Source organism: Giraffa tippelskirchi, chromosome 11 (assembly GCF_054371585.1).
Source record: "Giraffa tippelskirchi isolate mGirTip1 chromosome 11, T2T-mGirTip1v1.2.pri, whole genome shotgun sequence".
Classification (NCBI taxonomy): domain Eukaryota; kingdom Metazoa; phylum Chordata; class Mammalia; order Artiodactyla; family Giraffidae; genus Giraffa; species Giraffa tippelskirchi.
In genome coordinates this window covers 117,657,176-117,672,019 of record NC_137285.1, presented here as the reverse complement: position 1 = coordinate 117,672,019, position 14,844 = coordinate 117,657,176, and the positions used below count along the sequence as shown (strand labels likewise).

General features: G+C 41.1%; 1 protein-coding gene and 1 long non-coding RNA gene across 12 annotated transcripts in view; both read right to left on the bottom strand.

Annotated features, from left to right (window-relative positions):
• The window catches only part of DENND5A (DENN domain containing 5A), a 97,013-nt gene that overhangs the window by 69,758 nt on the left and 12,411 nt on the right, over nucleotides 1–14,844 (bottom strand). The window lies entirely within an intron of this gene.
• Nucleotides 6,564–10,683, bottom strand: LOC145526063 (uncharacterized). Its single transcript, XR_014068658.1, has 2 exons — nucleotides 10,485–10,683; nucleotides 6,564–9,921 (listed from the first exon to the last, which is right to left on the bottom strand). It is a non-coding gene; the product is annotated as an uncharacterized LOC145526063 (long non-coding RNA).

Genomic DNA, 14,844 nt, shown 5'->3' with positions numbered 1-14,844 from the left:
CCTGTGGCCACTGTTGAGTTTTCTGAATTCACTAACATACTGAGTGTAGTACTTTAACAGCATCATCTTTTAGGATTTGAAATAGCTCAGCTGGAATTCCATGACCTCCACTAACTTTGTTCATAGTAATGCTTCCTAAAGCCCACTTCACACTCCACAATGTCTGGCTCTAGGTGAATAACCACACCATTGTGGTTATCCAGGTCATTAAGACCTTTTTTGTATAGTTTTTCTGTGTTCTTGTCACCTCTTCTTAATTTCTTCTGCCTCTGTTAGGTCCTTATCGTTTCTGTCCTTTATTGTGCCCATTCTTGCATGAAATGTTACCTCGATATTTCAAATTTTCTTGAAGAAATCTCTAGTCTTTCCCATTCTATTCTTTTCCTCTACTTCTTTGCATTGTTAATTGAAGAAGGCCTTCTTATCTTTCCTTGCTATTCTCTGGAATTCAGCATTCAGCTGGGTATATCTTTACCTTTCTCCCTTGCTTTTCGCTTTCCTCAGCTATTTGTAAAGCCTCCTCAGACAACCACTTTGCCTTCTTGCATTTCTTTTTCTTGGGGATGATTTTGGTCACTGCTTCCTATACAATGTTATGAATCTTTGTCCATAGTTCTTCAGGCACTCTATCATATCTAATCCCTTGAATCTATTCATCACCTCCACTGTATAATCATAAGGAATTTGATTTACGTCTAGTAGTCTGAACGGCCTAGTGGTTTTCCCTACTTTCTTCTTTCCTTACTTTCTTAAGCCTGAATTTTGCAGTAAGGACAGAGTTTTCTATATATCTTTTGAAGTGAAAAGCACTCCTCTTCAAAAGGTCAATTTCATGAACCCAAATTTTTCATAATTATCTACACATTACTTCTGCATATTTCCTACTCGCTTGGCAAGATATGGAATGAGAAACCTTAAATGAAGAAAAAGGAAAAAACATATATACCACCTGCTGCTGCTGCTGCTAAGTCGCTTCAGTCGTGTCCAACTCTGTGCGACCCCATAGACGGCAGCCCACCAGGCTCCGCTGTCCCTGGGATTCTCCAGGCAAGAACACTGGAGTGGGGTGCCATTTCCTTCTCCAATGCATGAAAGTGAAAAGTGAAAGTGAAGTCGCTCAGTCGTGTCCGACTCTTAGCAACCCCATGGACTACAGCCTACCAGGCTTCTCTGTCCATGGGATTTTCCAGGCAAGAGTACCGGAGTGGGTTGCCGTTGCCTTCTCCATATACCACCTGAAATCCACTGAAAACATTTTCACATTGTATATTATTTAATTAAGCTTCCCCACAACCCTCAGAGGGCTTTTACAGATAAGGAAACTGCCTCAGAGATAGTAAGTCACCAATGAGTATAAGGCAAAATGGGGTTAGAAACCCCTCCAGACATCCCATCTTTACACCTACTGCACAAGAGCGGATGTCTCTTAAAACTTTAGAATTTAGAGCTGTTAAGAAGTACAATATTGATGTTAAGAGTAAGTAATCTTCATTAGAAGGTTAAAAAGCCATAAAACTTCAAGTTCTACACTGTGATACAAAGCAGTATCCTCAACCCACAGGTCATAAGAGGGGTTCCTCCCAACTAAAGCAACCCAAGTCTCCTGGATCCTTTCACTGCTCCAAGCACCATCAATCTCCAAGTTGCGGTTACGACAAAGATGGCCCTTCAGAGTCTTCTCTTGGTACTAGAGATCCAGAGAGAGTAATAAATGAGGTTAAACTGGGGGCCCAACCTGCCAGTAAAAGAGTTTAGTAAGAGTAACATGAACACATAAGACCAGGGCCTTCTATCAGTCCTTGGAAGAAAATCAAGACTAAAATCCACCACTGTTGCCGAAGCTTTAGATGAAAAGCTTCTTAGAAAGAGCCCAAGAAGAAAATGTTATTTCATTTTTTTTCCTCTCCACCTTCTCAATGTCCATTGTCTTCTGTATCTCTCACAGTCTCTTATCTGAAGAGACTATGAAAATGAATCAGTTCCACCTATATCAACAACCCTACAAACACTGACCCTACTTTTCCTAGAAAATCACACGTCTGCTAAAATGAGGACCCTAGCAGAATGACTAACAGAGTAGTAATTTTCCTGCAAGAGTTATTTATAGAAGCAATAGTGGCAGCTGATAGTCTTCAAGCTATTACAGTCAATTACCATCATTTCTTTTTTCCCACTATTATTTTTTCACAATCTACCTGGTATACTCTTATTTATTTTACTTGTTCCCCTAACTAACTCTTTAATCCTAGCTTCCATTATTGTACTCTAAATAGCATATGTTATGGCCAAACAGTATGACTCAAGATTGCCTAAACATGCCCCAGAGTTCCACATTCACCCATCTTTTACCTATCCCCACCATCTTCAGGCTTCCCCAGTGGCTCAGCAGTAAAGAATCCACCTGCAATGAAGGAGATGCAGGTTTGATCCCTGGGTCAGGAAGACCCGCTGAAGAAGGAAATGGCAACGCACTCCAGTATTCTTGCCTGGGAAATCCCATGGACAGAGGAGCCTGGTAGGTTATGGTCCATGGGGCTGCAAAAGAGTCGGACACAACTTAGTAAAAAACAACAACTCACATCCTCAAGTTTAAGTCGTTCCTATCCTTCAATACTTCATTCAAATGCCACCTCTGATATACAGTTCTCTAATTAAGCTAAACAGCAATATCTTAATAAACTGACATCAAGATTTACAGTTAATGCATTTCCATCCTTCCACCTGTTTCCAATGAAAGCTCAATTCTTTGAATAGATCCAATTTATCATTTTTTCGAGACTGTTAACATGCCTTAAAACTCTGGTTCAGCAGTCGAGATTTAAACACTGAAGTGGTTCCAACCCACAAAGTGACACCTTTGAAAGAAGGTCAACCAAAGTAGCACCACATCACAAAAACTGTTAAAAAAAAAAAAATACCCTTTGATCTGCTAAATCCACTAAAATACCACCCAAAAGGCACCAGGAAAAAAACTACCCCCACTAAAATAGCACTCAAGGAGCATTTTTTAGAAAAGCTATTTCTCATAGTAAAACTATTTATAACTGCAAGAAAAAGAAGAAAAGCAAATGCTTTAAAAAAGGATAGTTCGGTACATTAAGGAAAAGGGATACAATCTAACCATTAAAGCAATATACACAGGAAAAGAAAGAATTCCTTATTAGTTACAATATTAATTACAATTGAGTTGCTGCTGCTCCTGCTAAGTCGCTTCAGTCGTATCCAACTCTGTGCAACCCCACAGACGGCAGCCCAACAGGCTCCCCCGCCCCTGGGATTCTCCAGGCAAGAACACTGGAGTGGGTTGCCATTTCCTTCTCCAATGCATGAAAGTGAAAAGTGAAAGTGAAGTCACTCAGTCTGTCCGACTCCTCTCGACCCCATGGACTGCAGCCCACCAGGCTCCTCCATCCATGACATTTTCCAGGCAAGAGTACTGGAGTGGGTTGCCATTGCCTTCTCCACAATTGAATTAAGAAGTCTAAATACAAACAAGGGTGATCAAAATTTTTAGAGCCAGGGAACTTCCCTGGCAACCCAGTGGCTAAGATTCTGGCCTTCCACTGAGGAGGACAAGGGTTTGATCCCTGGTCAGGGAAAGAAGATCCCACATGCCACATGATATGGCCAAAAGATAGAAAAAAACTTTTTTTCGAGTTAATGGCTCCCAACTAGAGTCCCATAAAGGAAATGGTAATAATATGGGCACCACTTTCAATATTTCAAAAAGCTACACTAAAACATATTTTTAAATATTACATAAACGAAAAGGTCAAATTTCTTTGCCTGTAGCTGGAAGTACAGACATGCTTGGGCTTCTCAGGTGGCACTAGTGGTAAAGAACCCACCTTTCAATGCAGGACACATTAAGAGACATGAGTTCAATCTCTAGGTCGGACGATTCCCTGAAGGAGGGTATGGCAACCCACCCCAGTCATCTTGGCGAGAGAATCCCATGGACAGAGGAGCCTGGCGGGCTACAGTCCATAGGGTCACAAAGAGTCGGACATGACTGAAGCAACTTAGCATCCACGTACACAGATAAACTTGAGACAGACTGTGAGTTTGGTTCCAGACCACCTCAATAAAGCAAAGTATCACAATAAGGCAAGAGTAAATCACACGAATTTTTGGTTTCCCAATGCATATAAAAGTTATATTTACGCTACACAGTAGTCTACTAAGTGTACAACAGTATTACGTCTAAAAAATCAATATGCATATTTAAATTAAAAATACTTCATTGCTAAAAACTGCTAACCATCATTAAAGCCTTCGGCAAGACAAACCTCACTACACAGATCACCAGAGCAAATATAATAATAATGAAAAAAGCCTGAAATATTGCCAGAATTACCAAAATGTGACACAGCAATATGAAGTTAGCAAATACAGTTGGAAATATGGTGCTGACAGACTGTTTTGATGCAGTTCAATTCAGTTCAGTCACTCAGTCGTGTCCGACTTCTTGCAACCTCATGAATCACAGCACACCAGGCCTCCCTGTCCATCACCAACTCCTGGAGTTGACCCAAACCCATGTCCATTGAGTCGGTGATGCAATCTAGCCATCTCGTCCTCTGTCGTCCCCTTCTCCTCCTGCCCTCAATCTTTCCCAGCATCAGGATCTTTTCAGATGAGTCAGCTCTTCTAATCTGGTGGCCAAACTATCGGAGTTTCAGCTTCAACATCAGTCCTTCCAATGAACACCCAGGACTGATCTCCTTTAGGATGGACTGGTTGGATCTCCTTGCAGTCCAAGGGATTCTCAAGAGTCTTCTCCAACACCACAGTTCAAAAGCATCAATTCTTCGGTGCTCAGCTTTCTTTATAGTCCAACTCTCACATCCATACATGACCACTGGAAAAACCATAGCCTTGACTAGACGGACCTTTGTTGACAAAGTAATGTCTCTGCTTTTTAATATGCTGTCTAGGTTGGTCATAAGTTTCCTTCCAAGGAGTAAGCATCTTTTAATTTCATGGCTGCAATCACCATCAGCAGTGATTTTGAAGCCCAGAAAATAAAGTCAGCCACTGTTTCTACTGTTTCCCCATCTATTTGCCATGAAGTGATGGGACCAGAGGCCATGATCTTAGTTTTCTGAATGTTGAGCTTTAAGCCAACTTTTTCACTCTCCTCTTTCACTTTCATCAAGAGGCTCTTTAGTTCTTCTTCACTTTCTGCCATAAGGGTGGGAGGTTATTGATGTTTCTCCCGGCAATCTTGATTCCAGCTTGTGCTTCTTCCAGCACAGTGTTTCTCATGATGTACTCTGCATAGAAGTTAAATAAGCAGGGGGACGATATACAGCCTTGACGGACTCCTTTTCCTATTTGGAACCAGTCTGTTGTTCCATGTCCAGTTCTAACTGTTGCTTCCTGACCTGCATACAGGTTTCTCAAGAGGCACGTCAGGTGGTCTGGTATTTCCATCTCTTTCAGAATTTTCCACAGTTTATCAATATCCACAAAGTCAAAGCCTTTGGCGTAGTCAATAAAGCAGAAATAGGTGGTTTTCTGGAACTCTCTTGCTTTTTTGATGATCCAGCAGATGTTGGCAATTTAACCTCTGGTTCCTCTGCCTTTTCTAAAACCAGCTTGAACAACTGGAAGTTCACAGTTCACGTATTGTTGAAGCATGGCTTGGAGAATTTTAAGCGTTACTTTACTAGCATGTGCTGCTGCTGCTGCTAAGTCACTTCAGTCGTGCCCAACTCTGTGCGACCCCACAGACGGCAGCCCACCAGGTGCCCCCGTCCCTGGGATTCTGCAGGCAAGAACACTGGAGTGGGTTGCCATTGCCTTCTCCAATGCATAAAAGTGAAAAGTGAAAGTGAAGTCGCTCAGTTGTGTCCGACTCTTTGCAGCCCCGTGGATTGCAGCCTACCAGGCTCCTCCGTCCATGGGATTCGCCAGGCAAGAGTACTGGAGTGGGTTGCCATTGTCTTCTCCGTACTAGCGTGTGAGATGAGTACAACTGTGCGGTAGTTTGAGCATTCTTTGGCATTGCCTTTCTTTGGGATTGGAACGAAAACTTAACCTTTTCCAGTCCTGTGGCCACTGCTGAGTTTTCCAGATTTGCTGTCATATTGAGTGCAGCACTTGAACAGCATCATCTTTTAGGATTTGAAATAGCTCAACTGGAATTCCATCACCTCCACTAGCTTTGTTTGTAGTGATGCTTTCTAAGGCCCACTTGACTTCACATTCCAGGATGTCTGGCTCTAGGTGAGTGATCACACCATCGTTATTATCTGGGTCATGAAGATCTTTTTTGTACAGTTCTTCTGTGTATTCTTGACACCTCTTCTTAATATCTTCTGCTTCTGTTAGGTCCATACCATTTCTGTCCTTTATCGAGCCCATCTTTGCATGAAATGTTCCCTTGGTATCTCTAATTTACTTGAAGAGATCTCTAGTCTTTGCCATTCTATTGTTTTCCTCTATTTCTTTGCATTGATCACTGAGGAAGGCTTTCTTATCTCTCCTTGCTATTCTTTGGAACTCTGCATTCAAATGGGTATATCTTCCCTTTTCTCCGTTGCTTTTCGCTTCCCTTCTTTTCACAGCTATTTGTAAGGCTTCCTCAGACAGCCATTTTGCTTTTTTGCATTTCTTTTTCTTGGGGATGGTCTTGATTCCTGTCTCCTGTACAATGTCACGAACCTCCGTCCATAGTTCATCAGGCACTCTATCAGATCTAGTCCCTTAAATCTATTTCTCACTTTCATTGTATAGTCATAAGGGATTTGATTTAGGTCATACTTGAATGGTCTAGTGGTTTTCTCCACTTTCTTCAATTTCAGTCTGAATTTGGCAATAAGGAGTTCATGATCTGAGCCACAGTCAGCTCCCGGTCTTGTTTTTGCTGACTGTATAGAGCTTCTTTATCTTTGGCTGCAAAGAATATAATCAATCTGATTTCAGTGTCGCCCATCCGGTGATGTCCACGTGTAGAGTCTTCTCTTGTGTTGTTGGAAGAGTGTGTTTTCTATGACCAGTGAGTTCTCTTGGCAGAACTCTATTAGCCTTTGCCCTGCTTCATTCTGTACTCTAATGCCAAATTTGCCTGTTACTCCAGGTGTTCCTTGACGTCCTACTTTTGCATTCCAGTCCCCTATAATGAAAAGGACATCTTTTTGGGTGTTAGTTCTAGAAGGTCTTGTAGGTCTCCATAGAACTGTTCAGCTTCAGCTTCTTCAGCATTACTGGTCAGGGCACAGACTTGGATTACCGTGATATTGAATGGTTTGCCTTGGAAACAAACAGAGATCATTCTGTCGTTTTTGAGATTGCATCCAAGTACTGCATTTCGGACTCTTTTGTTGACTATGATGGCTACGTCATTTCTTCTAAGGGATTCCTGCCCATAGTAGTAGATATAAGGGTAATATGAGTTAAATTCACCCATTCCAGTCCATCTTAGTTTGCTGATTCCTAGAATGTCGATGTTCACTCTTGCCATCTGTTTGACCACTTCCAATTTGCCTTGATTCATGGACCTAACATTCCAGGTTCCTATGCAATATTGCTCTTTACAGCATCAAACCTTGCTTCTATCACCAGTCCCATCCACAACTGGGTGCTGTTTTTGCTTTGGCTCCATCCCTTCATTCTTTCTGGAGTTATTTCTCCACTGATCTCCAGTAGCATATTGGACACCTAGCGACCTGGGGAGTTCATCTTTCAGTGTCCTATCTTTTTGCCTTTTCATACTGTTTATGGGGTTCTCAAGGCAAGAATACTGAAGTGGTTTGCCATTCCCTTCTCCAGTGGACCACATTCTGTCAGACCTCTCCACCATGACCTGTCCATCTTGGGTGGCCCCACATGGCATGGTTTGATGCAGGGTTGCCATAAATCTTCACTTGGTAAAAACAAAATATCTGTGAAGCCCAATAAAGGGAAGCACATAAATGAGGTATGCCCATATTAACTCCAAGTTGTACTTCTAATTATTTCAAGGCAATCAGAAGTTATAATTGCCAATAATATACCTTTGAAAAATTTTGAAAATCCAATTATATTTATAAATTTGGGGGTTTAAAAATACATAAACTTTTTATAACTTTTTATTATAAAAAGTACAATGAATTATCTTGTATCCATCACCCAGTTTCAACAAATATCAATGCATGTCCAATCTTACTTTATATCTGTACACCCTCATACCAAATTATTTTAAAGCAAATCTAGACATATCTACAATATTTCACCATGTGTCTCTAAAAATAAGATTTCTTTTTCTTTTAACATAACCATAATTCTATTAATACACCTAGAAAAATCTGACCAAAAGAATACTTAAAGCTAAATATCTAATCAGTGTTCATATTTCCTTAATTGCCGCATAAATGTTTGAAACTAGCTTTCCAATCACTAAGTGGACCTAAAGGAAAATAGTACATAGTGGTGTTAATAATTTAAAAAATTTTGTTTCCAGGAATTTTTTTAATATTCATTTATTTGGCTGCATCAGGTCTTAGTTATGGCACACAGGTTCTTTGTTGCAGCATGCAGCATTGCAGCATCAGATCTGCAACTCCAGATCACATGCTATCTCCAGGGCATGTGGGATTTTTAGCTCCTCGATCAGGGATCGAACCTGTGTCCCTTTGCAGACTGGTCAAGTGGTTAAGAAAGCAGATTCTTGACCACTGGACCGTCAGGTAAGTCTCTCCAGGAATTTTTTTAATAAAATTATTTAAGAGCCTGAGAAGAAAAGGCAGCAATTTCTCTGTATGAATAAACCACAAACAAATTAGAGAAACTTGTGGTCTGGCATAAAATGAGGAAAGATGGATGGTGAGAGTTAGATATGATTCTCAAAATAGTTAACAATCAATACAATGTGGGCACCAACCGGTCAGGACAAATGCTGGCCATATACATATTCACATATAGTACACAGACTGGACATCAACCCTGGATAGAACTGTGACTAAAGAACAAACAGAGAGGCCTCAGGAACTTGCTTTCCATGTGAAATTCACCCCTGTCTGCAGTGGAACAACAAGTTACAACCACAGCAGTCACAAGCAAAGTTACCACAAGGTCTTGATAAACTTATCTTCTACTTTGCACAGCTGTAACTGATCACTATAGCTGCAACTGTTAATCCAAGAATCTATTACTTGAACTAGGCAAAGAAAGAATCCTCTTTTAAACAAATAGCATGGGAAAGTAGAAAGAGTTCTTGATTCTAGCATGACCCAGAATATAGGCTGCTGGTCTCTAAAAGTTAAAACCATATCTGGCACTGATAACTGGGAAAGTTATAGTGCTTATAGGTCACAGCTACTTAAGTTCTTTTATCTTATTAAAGAATGTAAAAGATAGTCTTACATGATTATTTAGAATCCTTTCATAAACACAGGGCATGCCCTGGCCATTTTAAAGTAAATGTAGAACAACATACCTAAAGAAAAGAAAGATGGAGCGAACTCCTGAAAGGACACAAGAAAGCCTGGAATTCCAGGCCTGGTTCAATACACAATCAAGACTTATGCAAATCTTCCTGGATTCCAGTTTCTCCACCTTCATATACACCACCTGCCAATTTCCCCACTTTTACCTCCTGTAGCCCACCTCTCCCTCTTTACACAGCATCTGTACTAACTCACTTGTTCCTCAAATGTGGCATGTTTTTTCATGCCTTCATTCTTTTTGTAGATGCTATTCTCTGCCCAGAACGACCTTCATACCTTTCTTTGCCTGATTAGCCAAAATTTACATTTTTTCAAATGAATGCTATCAAAATCTACGGTATTCCAACAATGTTGCCATTTCTCCAAGTTCTTCTGGAACTCTTCTGTGGGAGCTATTGTCAGAGCTATTTACTGGTCAAAAAACAAATCTGCTCCTTTGAAAGTAGTTCATATCGTATTTTCAGGTCCCTCGCCATCTGAGCTCCTATAACTAAAATCTATCTATGACGAATGGATAAGGAAGCTGTGGTACATATACACAATGGAATATTACTCAGCCATTAAAAAAAATACATTTGAATCGGTTCTACTGAGATGGATGAAACTGGAGCCCATTATACAGAGTGAAGTAAGCCAGAAAGAAAAACAACAATACAGTATACTAATGCATATATATGGAATTTGAAAGATGGTAACGATAACCCTATATGCGAGACAGAATAAGAGACACAGATGCATGGAACAATTTTATGGACTCTGAGGGAGAAGGTGAGGGTGGGACGTTCTGGGAGAATAGCATTGAAACATGTATATTATCATATGTGAAACAGAACACCATTCCATGTTCGATGCATGAGACAAGGGCTCAGGGCCGGGGCAATGGGATGATCCAGAAGGATGGGATGGGGAGGGAGGTGGGTGGGGGGTCCAGGAGGGGGAACACATGTAAACCCATGGCTGATTCATGTCAATATATGGCAAAAACTATTGCAATGTTGTGAAGTGATTGGCCCCCAACTAAAATAAATAAATTTATAAAAAAAAAAAAAAAACTAAAATCTATCTAGATAGATGTGGTCTAACATCGTTTAAAACAACACTATCCACTCACTCTTTCAACACTAGCTGTTAATGCTGGCTAAAACCACAACTTTTTGTCAACCAAACCACATTTTTGCCATAAATCCAATTTACAGACAACTACAAGCCTTACATTTTTGTGGTGCTATTAAGTCACACCTCCCTTCTACCCTTCTACCACACCATACTTCTGCATCACCTATTTCTTCCCCCCACCCCCGCCTCCTTAGGTTCCTTCCTCCCCCACCCCACCCCGGCCCCCCCTACCCCCGCCCCAGCGGCTTGCAGGATCTTAGTTCCCTGACCAGAGACCGAACACAGGGCCATGACAGTAAAAGCACAGAGTTCTAACCACTGAATCACCTGGGAACTCCTTGCATCATCTATTTTTTCACACAACTCAAATCTCTTATCCCCAACTATATTCTAATCATTCCCTTCAAAACATTCTTGAATCAAAAAATGATAGCTGATGGTATTCCCCTCCTCCAGAAGTCTAATCCCTTAATAAAGAAAAGGTGGTTATTAAGTCACCAACAAATTCCTAGTGGGTCTGTGTTGGCTCCTCATCATCACAGCTTCCTTTTCTAAATCCTCATACTACATCCTTAATAAACCATCCAAGATTTTGACTAGGAATATGCCAAGCTCTTACCTTCTTCTCAGACTTGAAAATATGTCTACTGTGGTAATTCTATGATTCCTTAAAGATTACTGACAGTGACTAATCATCATTATAATCATCCCCAAATTCTTTCAAAACACTAGGGTGTAATTTGTCTGGGTCATGAGACTTGAATTTATTCAGAGGAATTAAATGCTTCTATGTAAATGCTTAATGATCTCAGGTTTCAGTCTCCTCTTACCAATTCAGTTCTATCCTTCCCAATCTACTGATAATTTACTCTGACAATGGGCAGTGGGGGGAGGGCTTCTGGGGCCATTTCAGTCTTGTGGAGATATTTTTTTCAAATGTGGTTATTTGGGATTTCCCATTTAGAGTATCATCCTGCATAAAACATCCTTCTTGAAGAAATATTTATCACAATAAAACTTTCTTTTTTTTTTTTTTACGGTTCTTCAAAGCAAATCCATAAAACTGTTAGAGGAAGCAGAGATGCTAATTATAGCACAGTTCTTCTTACCACAGCAGCAAACACCAAACCAGTCAATGTATTACAAAATCAGGCTAAAGAAGAATTCTGAAAATGAATATACTACTGCCGCAGACAGGGAAAAAAAACATGTCAAGCCAAAAATTTTATTTGTCTCTCAATGTGAAAATATCCCCACAATTCGTCAACATATAAACCCACAGATATTTACTAAATGTCCATGGCATTTAATCAAAACAATTCATTCAAAGCCTAACATCATACTCACACCCTCTCAACAAATCCAAGCTATAAACATAGGCAGAGAATGATGTTTCTCCACTCAGCCACCATGAGACAGAGACACTGTCTACCCCACACTTGCCTGTTCTGTGACTCTACTACATTACTCCATACTCAAGCAATTTCTCAACCTTCACTGAGTTTCTACTGTGTAGCACCTAGCTCTAGGCTAAGTGCTACAGAGACACAAAAATTTATCATTCAAAACCAACCCCTCCTGGAATTCATGAACACAATTTGAATAAACTTGTATCTCTTTCTCCAAGAGATACAGACAGGCCTCACAGATCTGAATGGGCCTCTCCTCTAGAGGAAACTAAGGAAGGTACAGTGTTACAGATACTATAGCGGAACAAACAGGATTTTAATGACAGGCAAATCTAAATTCAAATACTAGTCCCATGTCTTGCTGAATTTTAACTAATCTGGCCAAGGTCTCTCTCCGATAAATCTCAGTTTTGTCATCTGGATCGTATAGATAATAATACCTATTTCACAGGTTTATTGAGAGGACTGAGTGTGTAAATATGTGTAAAGAATATGGGAAATATTCCTTATGACCATATTCTTGTATGGAGCACAGAGGCAAAAAAAAAAATCTATATATGCAAGTGAAAGTTGCTCAGTCATGGCCACCTCTTTGCCACCTCATGGACTGTAGCCCCCAGGTCTTCTGTCCATGGGATTCTCTAGGCAAGAATACTGGAGTCGGTAGCCATTCCCTTCTCCAGGGGATCTTCCCAACCCAGGTATGGAACCCACATCTCCTGCACTGCAGGCAGATTCTCTACTGTCTGAGCCACCGGGAAGTCCTAAACATGCAAGAATCACATCTAAATCTTTAACCATGGAAACAAGACACAGAAATGCCCCGGAAATTTTCAAATGCCTCACCAAAAGGAAGCCTGTACTGCATGAAAGTGACTGTATATATCAGCTTCACAGAATGAGTACCGAAGCAGAACTCAGAGAAGGAAACATGGCTGCACCAAGAACACTAATATGTCCCTAAATTCAAACTTAAAACCACAGCTTACCAGGAAGCACCTAACAGTCTTCTTCCCAGGGTGAACAGATTTAAGAATCTGTGAGCCTCCTGTCAGGTTACCCTCAATGCTGCTGCTGCTGCCGCTAAGTTGCTTCAGTCATGTCCGACTCTGTGCAACCCCACAGATGGCAGCTCACCAGGCTCCGCCGTCCCTGGGATTCTCCAGGCAAGAATACTGGAGTGGGTTGCCATTTCCTTCTCCAGTGCATGAAAGGGAAAAGTGAAAGTGAAGTCGCTCAGTCGTGTCCGACTCTTAGCGACCCCATGGACTGTAGTCTACCAGGCTCCTCCGTCCATGGGATTTTCCAGGCAAGAGTACTGGAGTGGGGTGCCACTGCCTTCTCCATACCTTCAATGACAGAAGAGAATTATCTTCACCCGTAAGACCTTCCATCAGTCCGTCAGTTCAGTCACTCAGTCATGTCTGACTCTGTGACCCCCATGGACTGCAGCACACCAGGCTTCCCTGTCCATCACCAACTCCCAGAGTTTACTCAAACTCATGTCCATCGAGTCAGTGATGCCATTCAACCATCTCATCCTCTGTCGCCCCCTTCTCCTCCCACTTTCAATCTTTCCCAGCATCAGGGTCTTTTCAAATGAGTCAGCTCTTCACATCAGGTGGCCAAAGTATTGGAGTTTCAGCTTCACCATCAGTCCTTCCAATGAATATCCAGGACCGATTTCCTTTAGGATGGACTGGTTGGATTTCCTTGCAGTCCGAGGGACTCTCAAGAGTATTCTTCAACACCACAGTTCAAAAGCATCAATTCTTCAATGCTCAGCTTTCTTCATAGTCCAACTCTCACATCCATACATGACTACTGGAAAAACCATAGCTTTGACCAGATGGACCTTTGTTGGCAAAGCAATGTCTCTGCTTTTTAACATGCTGTACAGGTTGGTCATAGCTTTTCTTCCAAGGAGCAAGCATCTTTTAATTTCACGGCTGCAGTCACCATCTGCAGTGATTTTGGAGTCCAAGAAAATAATGTCTGTCACTGTTTCCATTGTTTCCCCATCTATTTACCATGAAGTGATACGACTGGATGCCATGATCTCAGCTTTTTGAATGCTGAGTTTTAGCCAGCTTTTTCACTCTCCTCTTTCACCCCCAACAAAAGGCTCTTTGGTTCCTCTTCACTTTCTGAATAAAGGTGGTGTCATCTGCATATCTGAGATTATTGATATTTCTCCCAGCAATTTTGATTCCAGCTTCTGCTGCAGCCAGCCTGGCATTTCATGATGTACTCTGCATGTAAGTTAAATAAGCAGGGTGACAATATACAGCCTTGCTGTACTCCTTTCCCAATTCTGAACCAGTCTGTTGTTCCATATTCAATTCTAACTGTTGCTTCTTGACCTGCATACAGGTTTCTCAGGAGGCAGGTAAGGTGTTCTGGTATTCCCGTCTCTTTAAGAATTTTCCACAGTATGTTGTGATCCACACAGGTCAAAGGCTTTAGCATAGTCAATGAAACAGAAGTAGAGGTTTTTCTGGAATTCTTTTGCTTTTTCTATGATCCAGTGGATGTCGGCAATTTTGTCTCTGGTTCTTCTGCCTTTTCTAAATCTGGAAGTTCTCGGTTCACATACTGTTGAAGCTCAGCTTGAAGGATTTTAAGCATTAACTTGCTAGCACCTGAAATGAGCGCAATTGTACAGTAGTTTGAACATTCTTTGGCACTACTCATCTTTGGGATTGTTATGAAAACTGACATTTTCCAGTCCTGTGGCCACTGCTGAGTTTTCCAAATTTACTGACATATTGAGTGCAGCACTTTCACAGCATCATCTTTTAGGATTTGAAATAACTCAGCTGGAATTCCATGACCTCTACTAGCTTTGACTAGAGTAATGTTTCCTAAGGCCCACTTGACTTTACACT